The sequence below is a fragment of the Pan paniscus genome, chromosome 5, assembly GCF_029289425.2.
Source record: "Pan paniscus chromosome 5, NHGRI_mPanPan1-v2.0_pri, whole genome shotgun sequence".
In the NCBI taxonomy this organism is placed as follows: Eukaryota; Metazoa; Chordata; class Mammalia; order Primates; family Hominidae; genus Pan; species Pan paniscus.
This window is the reverse complement of record NC_073254.2, coordinates 115,705,001-115,724,658: the sequence shown is the minus strand read 5'-3', so window position 1 is coordinate 115,724,658 and position 19,658 is coordinate 115,705,001.

The window sequence follows — 19,658 nt, the reverse complement described above, 5'->3', positions numbered from 1 at the left end:
ATCTCCTTAAGCTGATAAGCAACTTCAGCAAAGTCTCAGGATACAAAATCAATGTACAAAAATCACAAGCATTCTTATACACCACCAACAGACAAACAGAGAGCCAAATCATGAGTGAACTCCCATTCACAATTGCTTCAAAGAGAATAAAATACCTAGGAATCCAACTTACAAGGGATGTGAAGGACCTCTTCAAGGAGATCTATTTTGCCTTTTAAAGTTTGGTGTGAGCGTGAGGGTAAGTTTTACTAAAAAGGAATCAGAGATATTACCTCAAAACACAAAAAAAGAAAAGAGGGAATGAGGAAGGAAGAGAGATACAGAAGCAAGGACAAAAGGAGGAGGAAAGAGAATAAACAAAAATAGGATAAACACACAAACAAATCCAGAGAGAAAAGGACAAATTTTGTAACAGCAAGAGTTTTGAATCATTTTTATGCTCACCACAAAAGCTCTTATTCCTCAGCATCATGGCCTCAAAATGTTCTTCACTGTGACGCCTATGAGGCTTTCTTTCCTCGAAAGGGGAGAAAGAGAATTTAAATACTGTTAGAGATCAAAATTTTCCATTAGTAAGTATAACCAGAACTCTAGCAACAGCAACATGGAGAAAGAAGGAAAGGGACTGAGAGATACTGTAGATGGATAAATTAAAGACTGGAGTTTCCAGGGTAGAACATAGAAGAAGGAATGAGTACAATAGAAAGGATACAAAAAGTATGTAATGACTTGAATGTGTAGAGATATGTCTAATTTTGCATATGCTGAATTGGAAGTACTGGCATAGTACTGTATTAGGCTGTTCTTCTGCTGCTATAAAGAAGTACCTAAGACTGGGTAATTTTTTAATAAAAAGAGGTTTAATTGGCTCACAGTTCTGCAGGCTTTACAGAAAGCATGACACAGTTATCTGCTTGGCTTCTGGGGAGGCCTCATGAAGGTTGTAATCATGGCAAAGGCAAAAGGGGAGCAGGTGTCTCCCATGGTAGAGCAGGACCAAGAGAGATTGTGGGAGAGGTACCACACACTTTTAAATGGCCAGATCTTGTGAGAACTCACTCAATACGGTGAGGACAGCACTAAGACATGAGGGATCCACCCCCATGACCAAAAAACCTCCCACCAGGCCCCACCTCCAACACTGGGGATTACATCTCAACATGAGATCTGGAGGGGACAAACATTCCAATGATATCAAGTACCAAGTTGGAATTGTACAGTTGATGTAAGAAAAAATGTGGCATATATTTTATGTGAGCTGTTAGAATTGAATATATGGATTTTAAAGTCATTTGCTTTGAGGTGGTTATAGACACCTTGGAAAGTAATCAGTGAAGGGGTTGACATTATGGGAGTAAAAGAAAGCTTGAAATAAAATTCAGAAGTAAATTTGACATGCAAATAAGTAAAATCAAAGCTGAGCCAGCCAACATAGAGGAAGGGTGGTAAGAGAGAAGTAAGGAAGAAAAGTATTTCAAGAAAGGCATAATGAAAAATATCTACAGTTGCTTATAAACAGAACAAGGAGAAAGAAACTAAAAACATAAAACATGAGCTATGAAATTCATATGCAAAATCCTGTATTAATGTGGTATGGATAGAAGACAGAATGTAACGGGTTTAGGATTGGGTGAGCGAATGGGAGATGAAGACATATATGTAGTAATTTGAAGGGATGACAAGATAGAAAGGATTAGTTTTTTCTTCTCAAGTGCAAAGATCTAAGCATTTACAGTTGAAACAGTGTTGATGATACAAGACAAAATAGATATAGCTGATGGAAAATTTTGTGACGGAGGTTGAAAGGAGTTGGATTAAGAAGGAAAGAGGAAAGGGAGACTTAGCTAGCAGGATTTATTTTAAGTGTAGGGAGGAAAAATTGAATAAGCTCTTACCAGTTAGTTTGAGCCTTCATATTAAAGTAGGTCGCAAAGCCATCTTCAAAAAATGAAAAGCAGTGAAGCTCTGGCTTAGTGGTAAAGGAAGTGAATGAGAACAGTAATAATATAGGGAGGATTTAAAAGAAGTATGTAAAAGTAATGATGGTGGTAATAGGTTTAGTAGGAAGGAATGAGTGGGAGGTTGAAAACAGGGAAATTGTATTCAGAGAAGTGTTTGGTGGAATGTTGGAGAAATAACAGATGAAATAATGTTAACATTGTAGGTTTCAAGGTTTTGGTAAATACAGAAAAGTAGTTAAATTTAATTACTTTGGGGTAGAAAGGGTGGTAAGATCAGGCAACTGACATTTACAACAGGAATCACCTATTTATTTACATAGTTTTTTTCTGCCTTTCTTAGTGCTCCTGCTCACATAATAAGTTTTATCAGGAACTAAGTAGTTATTTTAATTCTGTAAAAATGCTTCATCATTGAATTATTTGAATGGTTTTCATTATAAACTTTTGATGCAAATTCTAATAGGCTGAATATATACAGCCTTAGGAAAGTTAATTTGTTTTTTAAAAATCCCTTAATAGCTACTTAAAAAACTAAAAAAGAAAGATAAGAAAGGATTAAAGTTGATATATCTTATGGCTCAGAAAATGCAAAGCTAACTGAAAATATGAAAGGCCTTAACACATGAAAATTTTGTATTAAAAATAAATTATCTTTGTGAATATGCATTCAGAAGGTGGTAAATAAAGCTATTCACTCATAAAAGCACATTTTAAACTGAAAAAAAATAGAGCCATCACCCAATAAGAAATATTGCCTCTTATGTTCCTCTAATATAAGCACACTAAAGTGTATAAAACTTACTAAGGACGTGTTTACACAATTATGGTAGTAGGATCCAAATCAAAAATTATGTGGCTTCCCTGTCACCTAGTCTCATTCTATTACAAAACAATGTAACTAAAACAGATAACAGATAAACAGATTTTATGTATGTTTTCCTGGAATCAGAAAAATTTAGTACATAAGTCACATCCACAGGAGATACACATACTCAACAGGGTCACTAACTTACCTCCACTTCAGTTCAGCGGAATAAAGAGTGCACAGATTCTTTACTCTGTATCTGATCGGTTTTTCCTCAGAAGCCCTACCCCACTGGGTAGCTGAAAAAAAGAAAACTAAATTTACCTAATTCAATAATCTTATTTTGAGTCAATAACATTAAGCTATGCTTTAGGTAATTTTATTTCTTTAGATAAAAAGATTTTATTGCAGATTTCCATCCTTCCATTTTGAGAAAGGGCAATGATTTCTGCAATCTCACATCAGCCAAGGGCCTTCACCCTCCTCCCATCCTCCACCCTCAAAAAGGTCCCAGTGTCCATTGTTCCCCTCTTTGTCCCCACATTTTCTTTATCCAGTCCATTATTGTTGGACATCTAGGTTGATTCCATGTCTTTGCTATTGTGAGTAGTGCTGAGATGAACATATGAATGCATGTATCTTTTTGGTAGAATGATTTATATTCCTTTGGGTGTATACCCAGTGGAATGGGATTGCTGGGTCAAATGGTAGTTCTATTTTAAGTTTTTTCAAAAATTTCCAAACTGCTTTCCACAGTACCTGAACTAATTTATATTTACACCAGTAGTGTAAAAATGTTCCCTTTTCTCTACAACCTTCCAACATCTGCTAACTATAAGGAACTTAAACAAACAAACAAAGAAAAAAACAAACAATCCCAATTTTAAAAATGGGCAAAGAATATGAGCAGACACTTCTCAAAAGAAGACATATGCAGCCAATAGACATGAAAAAATGTTCAACATCACTAATCATTAAAGAAATGTAAATCAAAACCATAATAAGATACCATCTCGCCCTAGTCATAATAGCTATTATTAAAATGACCAGTACTTTTATACCATGCTGGCACATTGAATCCATAGAATTTACCCAGGGGTTGGCAGCTTCCATCACACAATTACCAAGCAACTATGCCACTTGCCACAATGTTCTCAAGCTCTAATTTATGAATCTGAATGTTCCTCAAAACTTTCCCCTTAAAATTTGGCTCTCAAATAGAAAGAAGAGAATGGAGCTTTGGATTTGAAACTACCTGATCTAATGTACCCTAAGAGAGCAAGACGTATATGACCTAATCATCATAGGCGGATGGAATATCTTCTCTGAATTGTGAAAGAAAAACTATGGCTGGAGTCTATTAGGCTTATTTCTTCATACGCTAAAAAATTTTGGAAAATAGGATTTCGAAGACTGTGTGGTAGATAGAGCTCCCTCTCCCCTCTCCCTTCTCCCCTCTCCCCTCTCCCCTCCCCCCTCTCCCCTCTCCCCTCTCCCCTCTTTCCACGGTCTCCCTCTGATGCCGAGCCGAAGCTGGACGGTACTGCTGCCATCTCAGCTCACTGCAACCTCCCTGCCCGATTCTCCTGCCTCAGCCTGCCGAGTGCTTGCGATTGCAGGCGCGTGCCGCCACGCCTGACTGGTTTTCGTATTTTTTTGGTGGAGACGGGGTTTCAATGTGTCGGCTGGGCTGGTCTCCAGCTCCTAACCGCGAGTGATCCGCCAGCCTCGGCCTCCCGAGGTGCCGGGATTGCAGACGGAGTCTCGTTAACTCAGTGCTCAATGGCGCCCAGGCTGGAGTGCAGTGGCGTGATCTCGGCTCGCTACAACCACCTCCCAGCCGCCTGCCTTGGCCTCCCTAAGTGCCGAGATTGCAGCCTCTGCCTGGCAGCCACCCCGTCTGGGAAGTGAGGAGCGTCTCCGCCTGACCGCCCATCGTCTGGGATGTGAGGAGCCCCTCTGCCTGGCTGCCCAGTCTGGAAAGTGAGGAGCGTCTCTGCCCGGCCGCCATCCCATCTAGGAAGTGAGGAGCGCCTCTTCCCGGCCGCCATCACATCTGGGAAGTGAGGAGCGTCTCTGCCCGGCCGCCCATCGTCTGAGATGTGGGGAGCACCTCTGCCCTGCCGCCCCGTCCGGGATGTGAGGAGCGTCTCTGCCCGGCCGCCCTGTCTGAGAAGTGAGGAGACCCTCTGCCTGGCAACCGCCCCGTCTGAGAAGTGAGGAGCCCCTCCGCCCGGCAGCCACCCCGTCTGAGAAGTGAGGAGCGTCCTCCCTCCTCGTCCGGGAGGGAGGTGGGGGGGTCAGCCCCCCGCCCGGCCAGCCGCCCCGTCCGGGAGGTGAGGGGCACCTCTGCCCGGCCGCCCCTACCGGGAAGTGAGGAGCCCCTCTGCCCAGCCAGCCGCCTCGTCCGGGAGGGAGGTGGGGGGGTCAGCCCCCTGCCTGGCCAGCCGCCCTGTCCGGGAGGCGAGGGGTGCCTCTGCCCGGCCGCCCCTACTGGGAAGTGAGGAGCCCCTCTGCCCGGCCAGCCGCCCCGTCCGGGAGGGAGGTGGGGGGGTCAGTCCCCCGCCCGGCCAGCCACCCCATCCGGGAGGGAGGTGGGGGGGGTCAGCCCCCCGCCCGGCCAGCCGCCCTGTCCAGGAGGTGGGGGGCGCCTCTGCCCGGCCGTCCCTACTGGGAAGTGAGGAGCCCCTCTGCCCGGCCAGCCGCTCTGTCTGGGAGGGAGGTGGGGGGGTCAGCCCCCCGCCCGGCCAGCCGCCCCGTCCGGGAGGGAGGTGGGGGCGTCAGCCCCCTGCCCGGCCAGCCGCCCCGTCCGGGAGGGAGGTGGGGGGGTCAGCCCCTTGCCCGGCCAGCCGCCCCATCCGGGAGGGAGGTGGGGGGGTCAGCCCCCCGCCCGGCCAGCCGCCCCATCCGGGAGGGAGGTGGGGGGGTCAGCCCCCCGCCTGGCCAGCCGCCCCATCCGGGAGGGAGGTGGGGGGATCAGCCCCCCACCCGGCCAGCCGCCCTGTCCGGGAGGTGAGGGGTGCCTCTGCCCGGCCACCCCTACCGGGAAGTGAGGAGCCCCTCTGCCCGGCCAGCCGCCCCGTCCGGGAGGGAGGTGGGGGGGTCAGCCCCCCGCCGGGCCAGCCGCCCCGTCGGGGAAGTGAGGGGCGCCTCTGCCCGGCCGCCCCTACTGGGAAGTGAGGAGCCCCTCTGCCCAGCCAGCCGCCCTGTCCGGGAGGGAGGTGGGGGGTCAGCCCCCCGCCCGGCCAGCCGCCCCGTCCGGGAGGTGAGGGGCGCTTCTGCCCGGCCGCCCCTACTGGGAAGTGAGGAGCTCCTCTGCCCGGCCACCACCCCATCTGGGAGGTGTACTCAACAGCTCATTGAGAACGGGCCATGAAGACAATGGCGGTTTTGTGGAATAGAAAGGGGGGAAAGGTGGGGAAAAGATTGAGAAATCGGATGGTTGCCGTGTCTGTGTAGAAAGAGGTAGACATGGGAGACTTTTCATTTTGTTCTGTACTAAGAAAAATTCTTCTGCCTTGGGATCCTGTTGATCTGTGACCTTACCCCCAACCCTGTGCTCTCTGAAACATGTGCTGTATCCACTCAGGGTTGAATGGATTAAGGGCGGTGCAAGATGTGCTTTGTTAAACAGATGCTTGAAGGCAGCATGTTCGTTAAGAGTCATCACCACTCCCTAATCTCAAGTACCCAGGGGCACAAACACTGCGGAAGGCCGCAGGGTCCTCTGCCTAGGAAAACCAGAGAACTTTGTTCACTTGTTTATCTGCTGACCTTCCCTCCACTACTGTCCTGTGACCCTGCCAAATCCCCCTCTGCGAGAAACACCCAAGAATGATCAATAAAAAAGAAAAAAAAAAAAATTTTGGAAAATAACAAGTGGCTAGAAAAGCTTAGATATCTAGATAATTTTTCAGCAAAATTATCTTTTGAATATCACTAACTGAATATGGTGTTAACTCTTTTATTTCCTTTTCATTCCTGCTGCATCAACTGTTAGTCTAAGTGGACAAACCCAAAGGGATGCCTTGCTTCTAGTTGACTATCGAGACTAAAATGAACACATTACTGGAAAAGAAAAAGGCACATTAATAGATGTTGAGATATTGATTGCGTTACAGTTAAGCAAGAAGGTTTAGAATTAGGATGAAATCAATTTGAGCTTGATATTTGTTGTGGTATTAGTCCGTTCTCATGCTGCTGTGAAGAAACACCTAAGACTGGATAATTTATAAAGGAAAGAGGTTTAATTGACTCACAGTTCAGCATGTTTGGGGGAGGCCTGAGGAAACTTGCAGTCATGGCAGAAGGGGAAGCAAACACATCCTTCTTCACTTGGCAGCAGGAGAGAAAAGGAGAAGTGCAGAGCAAAGGGGGAAGCACCTTATAAAACAACACAATCATGTGAGAACTCACTCACTATTACAAGAATGATATAGGGGAAACCATCCCCTTGATTCAATTATCTTCACCTGGTCTCACCCTTGACATGTGGGGATTATGGGAACTACGATTCAAGACGAGATTTGAGTAGGAACACATCAAAACCATATAAGTTATCTACTTATTTATTCTGGAATTTCCACTAACTTATTTTGAATTAAGAGACTCAGACAAGCAATGGCTCACATGTTATCATTATGCTGTTATCCATGTATTCTCTAGACCAAATCTGGAATTGACTCCTTTGTGTAACATGAGCTACCTTCAAGAGCATGTAACTCTGGGATGGATGATTCACTATGATGAAAAAATGAAATGTTAACACTCAGTTTTATTGAGTGATGTGGTAGAATTCTGTTAATGCCTGTGCTCTCGAATTGTCTTCCTTTCTTTTGTTACTCTTCACACATTAGGCTCCTTTAGTCTCTCGTGCATATCTATTTCCTCTCTGTCCATCATTTTCACCCTAAATTAGGCACTTATAACTTAAACCAGTCATACATTTTTCTGTCCAGTAGTTTTTCTGTATTTGTTACCAAGGGTTGTGTAAAAAATTACCCCCAAATTTACTGCTTAAAACAAAAACGTTTGTTATCACAACACTTCTGTAAATCAAGAATTGTGGAGTAGCCCATGGAGTGGTTTTGGCTCAGAGTTATTCATGAGGTTGCAATCAAGATTTCAGCCTGGGACCTTGTAACCTGAAGGCTTTGCTGGAGCTGGAAGATCCACTGCCAAGCTCATTCACATGGCTTTTTGCAAAAAGCCTCAGTTCCTCACCGGTTGTTTGTCAGAGGTCTTGATTCCTTACCATATGAGCTTCTCCATATGTGCCATAAGACATATAGAATGTCCTTATAGCATTAGGAGAAAGATAACATAGAGAAGCTGCATACTTTGTATGACCTAGTCTTAGAATTGTCACTGGCTGTAACTCCTTACTGTATTCTATGTGTCAGAGGCAAGTTACTAAGTCCAGCTCACACTTAACAGACATGGAATTAAGCTACACCTCTTGAAGGGAGTACTATTAAAGAATTTGTGGATATATTTTAAAACTATAACAGCTTTCCGCAGGGAACGAGTTCTCTGCTAAAAGAATGTAAATTATTTTTATAGTGGTCTCCCAAACCCGTGGGTTAACATGTAATCAGACCAGGTCAGTGACTTCCAACCACTGGACAACAATGGTCCATTCCAGAGTCCACCATTAAGATCCTTCTTCAACCCAAAAGATATATCCACTCTTATCTGTCATAATGCTCTTACTAATACACTATGTTCTTGCGTACCAATAGTGACACTTCGATGCACTCTGTGCTCTCTCAAATCCACATATTTGTTTATTAGATTATCTATGCCTGCAATATATTTCTAAATAATTTTCTTATCTTATTTCTTGTTAATCTTTGTGTATAAAAATCCTGATACATCTCTGAGATCTAGCTCAAATATTCCCACCTGTTAAGGTTTTCTGTGTTAAGAATAGTTTGCCCCCCTCCTCCTGTCCCCTCACATGCTCTTAGCCCACATTTTACTTCAGCCATTGCCATGGCAACTAGCTTCACACAGATGGAACCTGATAGCACCTCCCTTAGCTGCACCAGCTGTCTTATACTTTCTGTGCAAGCTTCTCTGACACAGAACACCTGAAGTAACCAATTTGTTCACTCGCTCATGTGCAACCTGGAAGTACAAAGGAGTTAATGCACCAGTGGGCAATAATTGATTAATGAAAAAGAGTTCTTATTAAGTTCTGATTTATTTTGTCCCTCAAACCGGCAGTTCTGGGACACAGTATTCATGACTCCACAAGATCCAGGCAGAATCAAGTCAACTTGCCATCAGCAGTGATCATTTCAAGAATGTACTCTGGAATTGGCTTTCCCTTCTTCCCTGTTTCCCTCTGACTGGTATGGCACTCCTCTTCCCTGAAAATATTTCTGAAAATAATCTACCTGCCTATTAGAAGGTACATCTTGGACTTTATTTCAAGATGGATACCTTTACTATGACATTCTCCCTGATGATCTCAATGGAAAGCAATCACTTCTTCTTTCTTATCTATTGCAGTAGGTATTTTATGTTATTTTTATTATGCCTCTTTGTACTTGGCTATAAAATTGTTTAAAGTGGAAATTGTGTGCTATTCATTTTGATGACCACGATATTATCACAATGTTTTTCATATTATAGGTTTTCAATCATTTTCTGGAGGAAGATATATATTTAAAATTACTTAAAAGTAGATGGTATAGCCAATACATATGGGTGTTGTCTAAAAACTTGATAAATACTTTTTTTTAAATGTGCACAATAAATAGTTGGTCAATGAGACAAATCAAATTAAAATTGTTTAAAACTAAATTCTCAGAAAGGATGCAAACTGTGTCCACCTGGGTTTTGGGAAGCATCTTTTCTGGAAAATTATAGCCATAGATTTATGGAGAACTTTCAGGGATTTTATGAATTTATGGAGCCTAAGCATCTTGGGAAGATCATCTGATCCCATGTCTATGAGATATCAGGACAAAGAAAATAACTTAGAAAATAATCAGATTATTATAGAAATAAAAAGCATTATCTTAATCAACCACATCATTTCCCTTTGTCCTGTTTTATAATATTCGGCAATGCTAATGAATAGTTCCTAGCAAAAATATCCTATTTATCAATTGTTTAATCAAGTTTCCCAAATCCCCCCAAACTTAATACCTTTCATTTAAAAAATTTGTAAGTTATGGTTGCCCCTTTTCTCATTTGATTTTCTTGAAATAAATCTCCCACACACAGTAGCCAAAATAATTTTTAAATATATATCAGATCATGTCATAACCCTGCTTAAAACAAGGCCATGTCAGAATCAGTTTCCCTCTTTACCCTGAACTCACAGCCCTGCATGATCTGACATTTACTTGCCACTCCCACCTTTCACAGCATTCTCACTCTGATTACTCCACTAGTCACACAACCTGACATTCTTTAACACTGAAAACGCTTTTTATTTCCAGGACTTCTCCCTGTATCTGGAATGCTCTTCTCCTATCTTTTTGCATGTCTGAGTCAGTATTATTCTTTAAGTAACAGCTCAGTGTTACTTTCTTAAGATAATTCTTCCCTGACCACCATATCTAGTAGAACTATAGTCAATAATTTCTTTCATAGCACTTTTTACATTATGACGTTGTTTATTGTTTCATTACTTATCTGTTTATTATCAGCTTTCCTAGTCTCTGTACTTCCCTCTTCTCCCCCAACCAGGCCAATGAAAACAGGGACCTTGTCTTTTGCATGCATTGCTATGTCTGTAATGCTTATCCCATAACAGTAATATTCAATCCATTTTGCTCAATAAACTAACAAGAAACAGTATAGCATTGTAGGGAAAGCATGGGCTTTGAAGTCAGACTGTCTGGCTTTGAATAATCTCTCCACTGCTCACTATAGTGACAAAAGACTTGACCTCACTGTGCCTTAGTAAAATGAAAATGATAAAAGGACCAACTTCATAACACTGTGTGAAGATTAAATGCTCAGAACCGGTCCAGAACAACAAGCACTCAATAAGCATTAGCAATTATGCAGGATGGATTAAAAAAGAAAATAAAGAAAATAAATGTAAAGAAGATAACATAGCTTTATTTAATGAGATGAGAGGTGCCTGTATCTCCGCCAATCATTTGTAAAATTAGGGACTCTGCTAGGCAGGGCATGTAGGCAGGGAGGAAGGAGAGTGGGAGTGGATACTTTTTGCTTATTTCATGTAGAAAGGAACAATTTAAAATTCCTCCGTCAGTACAGCCCCTGAGGAAACTGACTCTGATCACATGATCATTAAAAATGGCTAAGAAAAACTTCTAGGGTGTGGGAGTTAATGTTCTTGGAGCATCACATCATAATGACATGGGAGATTCCTCAAGAAAAAGGAGGAAGGTGGAGAGATGCTAGCATTTCCTAAGCTTAACTCATGAAAAGAGTGGATTGTTTTCCAAAAGATGCTTTCTACAGAAAAAAAATGAAACCAGAAGCAACTCATTATGCTAAGTTTAAGATTTGTTTTCATTTTTCCAGAGTCTTGAAATTAAGATTGGATGGATAGTAAGGTTAAAATCAGTAATAGAAAACAAGATTACATATTTTATAGATCTGAGTTATAGTATATAAATTTTGAAATTCTAGACACACACTGTATTAGTGAATGGCCTATGTTCTCCAAAGAAAGAAGCAGAACCAATAGGAGATACGAGTGTGGAGATATGTGTGTGTGTGTGTGTGTGTGTGTGTGTGTAGAGAGAGAGAGAGAGAGTTTATGAAAATTGGCTTAGGCAACTATGGAGGTCAAGAAGTCCCATTAGCTGCCATCTGTAAGCTGAAGGACCAGGAAAGCCCATCATGTCATTCATTCTAAGTCCCAAGGGCTGATAACCAGGGAAGATGAAGTCATAGCTCCCAGTCTGAGTCAGAAGGCCTGAGAACTTGGAAAGTGAGGATGGAGAAAAGGTGGTGGCAGGGGACATTGGTGTAAGCCTCAGCATCTAAAGGCTGGCAAGAATCTGGAGCTCCTATGTTTGAGGGTAGGAAAAGATACATATACTAGCTCCAGAAGAGAGAGAATTTGCCCTTCTTCCTACTTTTTGGCCTTTTTGGACCCCTCAACAGATTGATGGTGCCCATTCACGGTGGTGAGGATGGATCTCTTTACGCAGTCTACTAATTCAAATTCTATTCTCTTCCAGAAACATCCTCATAGGCACTCCCAGAAATAATGTTTTACTAACTATCTGGGCATTCCTTAGTTCAGTCAAGTTGCCACATAAGATTAACCATCTCAAACATGGAAACACACTCATTTACAACAGTACTTAACAGTATTTAAATAAATACTGCAAAGGAAATTGACCAATCATGCCATGTCTGACACTAAGGAAGAGATTTGCAGAAGGATTGCAAAGATAGTACAGATACTTCATAGAGCCCACACCCCATATTAACATCTTAGTTTTGTTGTAATTGATATATTCAGACTTTGCTATTTTTTACCTTTTTTTTGGAGGATTCTGAGTTTCCTCATTGCATTTAGATGTCATGTCTTTTTAGGCTCCTCTTGGCTGTGACAGTTTTTCAGATTTTTCTTGGTTTTGATGACCTTGACAGTTTGAAGAATACTGGTCATGTATTTTGTAGAATGTCCACATTAAGTATTTATCTTATGTTTTTCTCATGATTATATTAAGGTTTTGGATTTTGGGGTGGAAGTGCCATTCTCATCACACCATATCAAGAATACATACTATCATCCACATTACTTATCATTATTAATGTTGTCCTTCTGCACCGGCCTAAAGAAATGATTGTGAGGTTTCTGCATCATAAATTCACCTCTTTTTTTCCTCCCTTTTCATACTGTAATCTACAGAATAAAGTCACTGTCTATAACCCACATTTAAGGATCAGGAAGTACCTACATGAGTGCAGAATATCTGCATAAATTACTTGGAATTCCTCTGCATAGGGAATTTGTCTATTTTCCTCCATTTACTTACATTTTTCATTATTTATTTATATAAATTTGAATTACATTGTTTGGATTGAGTTCAATATTACTTTAAAAAAAATTCAAATTTTTCAAGCTTTGCTCAGTGGGAACTATTTCAGCTAGTTCCTGTGTCCCTTTAACACACCCCCCATTACTTTTTGGAAAGCACTTTTTGTCTTTCTGGCACTACAAGATTCTCCAGGATCATCTTGTATAAGTCCTGCCTCAGGCCTAGATAGTTACGTATTTCTTCAAAAAGCAGATGGTTCCCTCTATTGAAGAATTGTATTAGAAACCAAAATCGGATGGTAGGTGTGATCATTGCTACTAGACTATCATGATTTTAGGTTCTCTCAGCTTTTAGGACAAGAAAATATGTATGTGTTTGTACTAGCCAATATATTTACAGGTATACGTGAATATTTCTATATGTCACTACTTCTGTCTATATTAAGTTAAATATGAATTCACACAGATGTCTCAAACTCCAATTATCATGTGGATACTTTTGGATTCCTCCTCTTGCTTATCTGTTGTCTCTCACCCCAACAATGAGAAATCTAACTGTCATTATATGCCATTCATTAATTTAATCATTCAATTTCAGTATAGATGTAAAGCATTATAATAATTCTTAACCTAATCTACCATATGAAATAACTTTCTTAACTAGAGTACAGTGTTGATGTGCAGCTTCTTTGCTTTTAGTCTTCCTACACTCATTTCCAAAATTGCTTAAGTCAGCAACTTTTCACCCCACCCTCTTCAGTAAAGTTATTTTATGTATTAGTAATAATTAGATTATTTTGTTACCTTCTTCATTATATCTTGTAATCTTTTCATTAGGTTGGTGCAAAAGTCATTACTTTTTTGTCATTACTTTTAATTTATTTTTAAAATTTGCATAGGTAAAGGCTTAATCTGTGCTATAAAATTATATGGGTTGAAACAATTGCATAGTTTCATATATCCATCATTTCAGTATAAAATGGAATAGCTTCACCTCCCTAAACATTTTCATCCCCTGTTCTTCAAAGATTCAGCTCTCTTCCACCACCATCCAACTCCTGGTAACCACTAATCTTCTTACTGTTTATATAGTTTTATCCTGTGCAGAATGTCATACAATTAGAATAATACAGTATGTTGCCTTTTTAAGTAGGTCTCTTTCACTTAGTAATATGTATTTAAGATCCATCCATGTCTTTGTGTGGCTTAATAGCTTATGCCCTTTATAGTTGATTAGTATTCCATTGTAACAATATAAAATAGTTTGTTTATCCATTTGCTTATTGAAGGACATCTGGGTTGCTTCCAGTTTTGAGTGGTTAGGAATAAGGTTGCTATAGATATTTATGTCCAGGTATTTGTGTGGATATATATTTTTAAATCACTTAGGTAAACTTAAAGGAGTCTGATTGCTGAATTGTATGTTAAAATTACGTTCAGCTTTGTAGGAAACTGCCAATTTTCCAACATGGCTACACCATGTTGCATTCCCACCAGTTATTAATGAGAATTCCTATTGATCTACAACCCTCCAGCATTTGGAATTTCACTTTTTTAGATTTTAGCTATTCTAATGGCTAAATATCTAATGAAATATGTGATATTTCATTGTTGTTTTAATTTGGGTTTCCCAATTCTTGATGTTAATTTGGATTTTTCTAAAAATATTGAGCATCTTTTCATATATTTCCTATCTGTATACATTTTTGATAAGGTGTCTGTTCAGATCTTTTGCCCATAACTTCATTAACTTATATTTTAGCTTTAAGAGTTATTTGAAAATTTAGCTCTAAGTCTATTTTTCATGTACATGTTTTGCAAATATTTTATCCTAGTCTATGTCCTCATCTTTAATTCTCTCAACAATGTCTTTCACAAAGAACTTTTAAACTTTTAATCAAGTCCAAAACATCAATTTTTTAATTTTATGATTCATTATTTTCATGTTACAGCTAAAAATTAACCATCAAACTTAGGGTCACATAGATTTTCCCATATATTTTCTTTTATAATTTTATAATTTTTATTTTATATTTAGAATATACTTTTTATGTCAGTTATACATCAATACAATTTTTTTGTTTGGTTGTTTTCTGGGGGATTTTTGTTGTTTTTGTCAAGATGAGCCTTGTTTTTCAAGACATTTTTGCCAAGTGCATAACTCCTAGGGATTGAACCGGATTAAAGACAGGCTGTCTTCTGCTCCAAGCTAGCCTGAACTGAGCAAGATCAAAACTCTGGTAACATTTTTTTCTCCTTCCCATATTCTGGTAACTGCCAGGACCAAACCTCATCTTGGTGTAATCAGCCCTGGAGTATCAGTCTGTTATGTCTCCCTCAGGATGTCGATATCTCTGGGTCTCTGGTAAACTTGAGGACCCCTGAAATTTTAGGTTTATTTTTTGAGACTATCATGGTGAGGAAGGTGAGAAAGGACAGATTGGTTTGTACATGGCATACTTTCAAACTCTTAGGTCCATAATGCTTGAAGCATAATACTATACATGGGTTTTTATGCCAAATTTTATGTCTTTTATAAGGTAACCTGAATTGATTATATAAACTAAAATTCTTCTGTTCTTGTGCAAATCTTACTTAAATAATTGATAACCAGGAAACCGGATTCATAGACTCCTTGGAAACCACAGCATGGTTATCAGAAATGCAGGCAGTTGGGCATAGCTGATATTTGAAAAGCCAGATTTATTATACAGCCAATTTTAATGTTGAAGTACCCTCCCTTGGGTTGAAAATTATATTTTGTTAATTAAAATCCCATTTATCTAAATCGTATTAGGTTTCCTACGAATCTGAAATGTGAAAAACTGCAAGTGATACTGACATTATAAAGCCAAGTCTGCACAGGATTTGGTGAGTTATAATTTTCAGATGTGTCCTTGGCCTAGATCTCCCTATGAGGAAAATAAGCGTATAATAAAAGACAAAATAAAGTCCAACATTACACTCTGAGAAGACACACAATTTAGAAGCAAGTGGATATCACCATATTGATAAATCCTTATCCTGAATTATTTTGCAGTGGATATTTGAAAGCAGTAAAATGTTATGATAAATGAAAGTTCTGAAACCAGATTTATGGGTTTGTATCTCAGCTCCAAAAATGACTGGATCACTGATGTTGTATATGTTACTTAATCTCTCTGTGCCCCATTTTCTTAACTAATATGTAGCCATAATGTATCAGGGAACCCTCCCTGATGTTCACATAGGTTCTTTTCTATTTTCCTTAAGCATCAGCCAGCCTGAGAAATAAAGGGACAGAGTACAAAGAGAGAAATTTTAAAGCTGGGCATCCGGGGGAGACATCACATGTCGGTAGGTTCTGTGATGCCCCACAAGCTGCAAAAACCAGCAAGCTTTTATTAGGGATTTTCAAAAGGGGAGGGAGTGTGCAAATAGGTGTGGGTCACAGACATCAAGTACTTTACAAGGTAATAGAATGTCACAAGGCAAATGGAGGCAGGGCAAGATCACAGGACCACAGGACCAGGCTGAAATTATAATTGCTAATGAAGTTTCAGGTACCGTTGTCATTGATAACATCTTATCAGGAGACAGGGTTTTGAGAGAAACCAGTCCCACCAAAAATTTATTAGGCAGGAATTTCCTCTTCCTAATAAGCCTGGGAGCGCTATGGGAGACTGGGGTCTATTTCACCCCTACAGCCTCAACCATAGAAGACGGGCACACTTAACGGGAGCCATCTATAGGCCTATACCCCCAGGCGTGTATTCTCTTTCCCAGGGATGTTCCTTGTTGAGAAAAATAATTCAGCGATATTTCTCCCATTTGCTTTTGAAAGAAGAGAAATATGGCTCTGTTCCGCCTGGATCACCAGCGGTCAGAGTTTATCTCTCTTATTCCCTGAACAATTGCTGTTATCCTGTTCTTTTTTCAAGGTGCCTAGATTTCATATTTGTTCAAACACACATGCTCTACAATTTGTGCAGTTAACGCAATTATCACATGGTCCTGAGGTGACATACATCTTCCTCAGCTGACAGGATTAAGAGATTAAACTAAAGACAGGCATAGGAAATCACAAGGGTATTGATTGGGGAAGTGATAAGTGTCCATGAAATCTTCACAATTTGTTTAGAGATTGCAGTAAAGACAGGCATAAGAAATTATAAAATTATTAATTTGGGGAACTAATACATGTCCATGAAATCTTCACAGTCCACGCTCTTCTGCCATGGCTTCAGCCGGTCCCTCCATTTGGGGTCCCTGACTTCCCGCAACAATAATGGGTTCGATTGCTGCCTCTGCGCACAGGAAAATACCTCACTAGTGTAATTTAGTGCTAATTTGGTAGGAATGAGGTTCTACCTTCACCCTTATTTTCATCAGGATGTCCAAATTCCCTCCAGGTCTCTTCAGGGGAAGCTTACAAGTGTCCAGGACTCTTGAAGATCAGGTGTTCCCTGTTGATAGTAATGCAGGATTTTTTTTGCTCCTTAGCTCAGCTAAAATCTGTGTTCTTGTCTCATGATCAGGAAAATTAGGCAAGCGGACACATGGAAAAGTGAGGAGAGCAGAATGTATTAAAAGAAAGCTCTTAACAAAAAAAGAGGCTGTCCTGCCAACATGTTCCCACCTCACAGACTGAATACCAGACCACCACACATGAGCTGAAGAGACCAGGCTCCTACGCCTACATAAGGTGTGAATTCCTGGTGACTCCACCCCATTCTTCCAGTGTGCATGCAGGCTGTTAGTTTGAGCCACTCCATATTGATTTATTTCCCTCACTGTGCATGGTGTGAAGGGATAGAATTTTTCACCATGGTCAGGTTTAGGCAAGTCCCCTGTGCAGGTTCCCTTATCAGCCTCCTACATCTATCAATAGGTTGGAAGACAGGGGTCCACAATTCACCACAGTTTTATCTCAGGGGTTGCCCAAATCATTTCATCATTCCTGTTTAATTGTCACATTTCTTTTTCTTCCTCATTTCCACAGACCAGTTTTATTTAAGGAAAAAATCTATGTATCCAAAGAAAACCATCTTCTTCAGTTTAGATTGGCAGTTTCTTTCAACCTCTTTTTTTTTTCTTTTCTGTAAGATGGAGGGAGGAAAATTGGCCTTTGGGTGTGAACCCAAACATATCTGAGACAGATCTCAATCAACTGGGAACATTTATTTTGCCAAGGTTAAGGACGCACCTGTGACACGGCCTCAGGAAGTCCTGATGACATATGCCCAAAGTGGTCAGGGCACAGTTCGGTTTTATACATTTTAGGGAGACATGAGACATCAATCAGTATATATAAGATGTATGCTGATTTGTTCTGGAAAGGCAGGACAACTCAAAGCAAGGTAGGAGGCTTCCAGGTCATAGGGAGATAAGAGATAAATGGTTGCATTCTTTTGAGTCTCTGATTAGCCCTTAACTGAATATACAATTTACATGTGAGAGAAGGGTAGAGGCATAGTCATATATGCTTTAGTCTGGCTTAGTGAAACAATAGGCTAAAGGAAGTAATCAGATATGCATTTGTCTCAGTTGAGCAGCGGGATGAGTTTGGGTTCTGTCGGTCCTTTGTCCACAAGGAATTTCCTTGTGGGAAAATTGTGAGGGAGGTATGTAACTTTCCATTACTTTTGTAGCTATCTTATTTTGGAATAAAATGGGAGGCAGGTTTGCCTGACTCAGTTCCCAACTTGGATTTTCCCTTTGTATTAGTGCTTTTGGGGTCCCTAGATTTATTTTTCTTTCACATTTCCCACCTTTTCTTTTGAAAATCTTTCAGAGAAAGCATTTTAGATGAAATTGAGTCTCTGGTCTCAGGTTTTTTTCTGATCTCTCATGCATAGAATGGTTTATCCCTAAATGGGTTTACCCCATGTTATTAGGGAAGCTCATTTTTAGCAGGTTGTAAAGTCTCACATCCTGAAAAGAAACAATAGGAGGAGGAAGAGAGAAAAACTACAACAAACAAACAAATAAACAAAAAGGAAAGAACAATTATAGAAAATAGATATAGGCCATATTATTCTGAAGTCCACACATCAGTAGGCAGGTGTAAAGATGGTTTATGAATGTAAATACGTTGCTATTTTTTTTTAATCTTCAACTATCATTTTAAGTTCAGGTGTACATGTGCAGGACAGGCAGGTTTGTTGCATAGGTAAACGTGTTTCATAGTGATTTGCTGCAAGGATCATTAAATCACCCAGGTATTAAGCCCAGCATTCATTTGCTGTTCTTCCTGATGCTCTCCCTTCCCCACCCCATCAATAGGCTTCAGTGGGTGTGGATCCCCCCCTTGTGTCCATGTGTTCTCATCACTCAGCTGCCACTTATAAGAGAGAACATGTGGTGTTTGATTTTCTGTCTGTGCATCAGTCTGCTGAAGATAATAACTTCCAGCTTTATCCATGTCCTTGCAAAGGACATGATCTCACTAATTTTTATGGCTGCATAGTATTCCATAGTGTATATGTACCATATTTTATTTGTACAGTGTATCATTGATGGGCATTTAGGTTGAATCCATGTCTTTGCTATTGTGAATAGTGCTGTAATGAACATACGTGTGTATGTAACTTTATTATAGAATGATTTATATTCCTTTGGGTGTATACCTAGAAATGAGATTGCTGGTCTAATGGTATTTATGACTCTAGATCTTTGAAGAATTTCCTCAATGTCTTCCACAATAGTCAAACTAATTTACACTCTCATCAACAGTGTAAAAGTGTTCCTTTTTCTCTGCAACCTTATCACTATCTGTTATTTCTAGACTTTTTAATAATAGCCATACTGACTGGCATGAGATGGTATGTCATCATGGTTTTGATTTGTATTTGTCTAGCAGTCAGTGATATTGATGTTGAGCTCTTTCATATTTTTTTGGCCACATGTATGTCTTCTTTTGAGA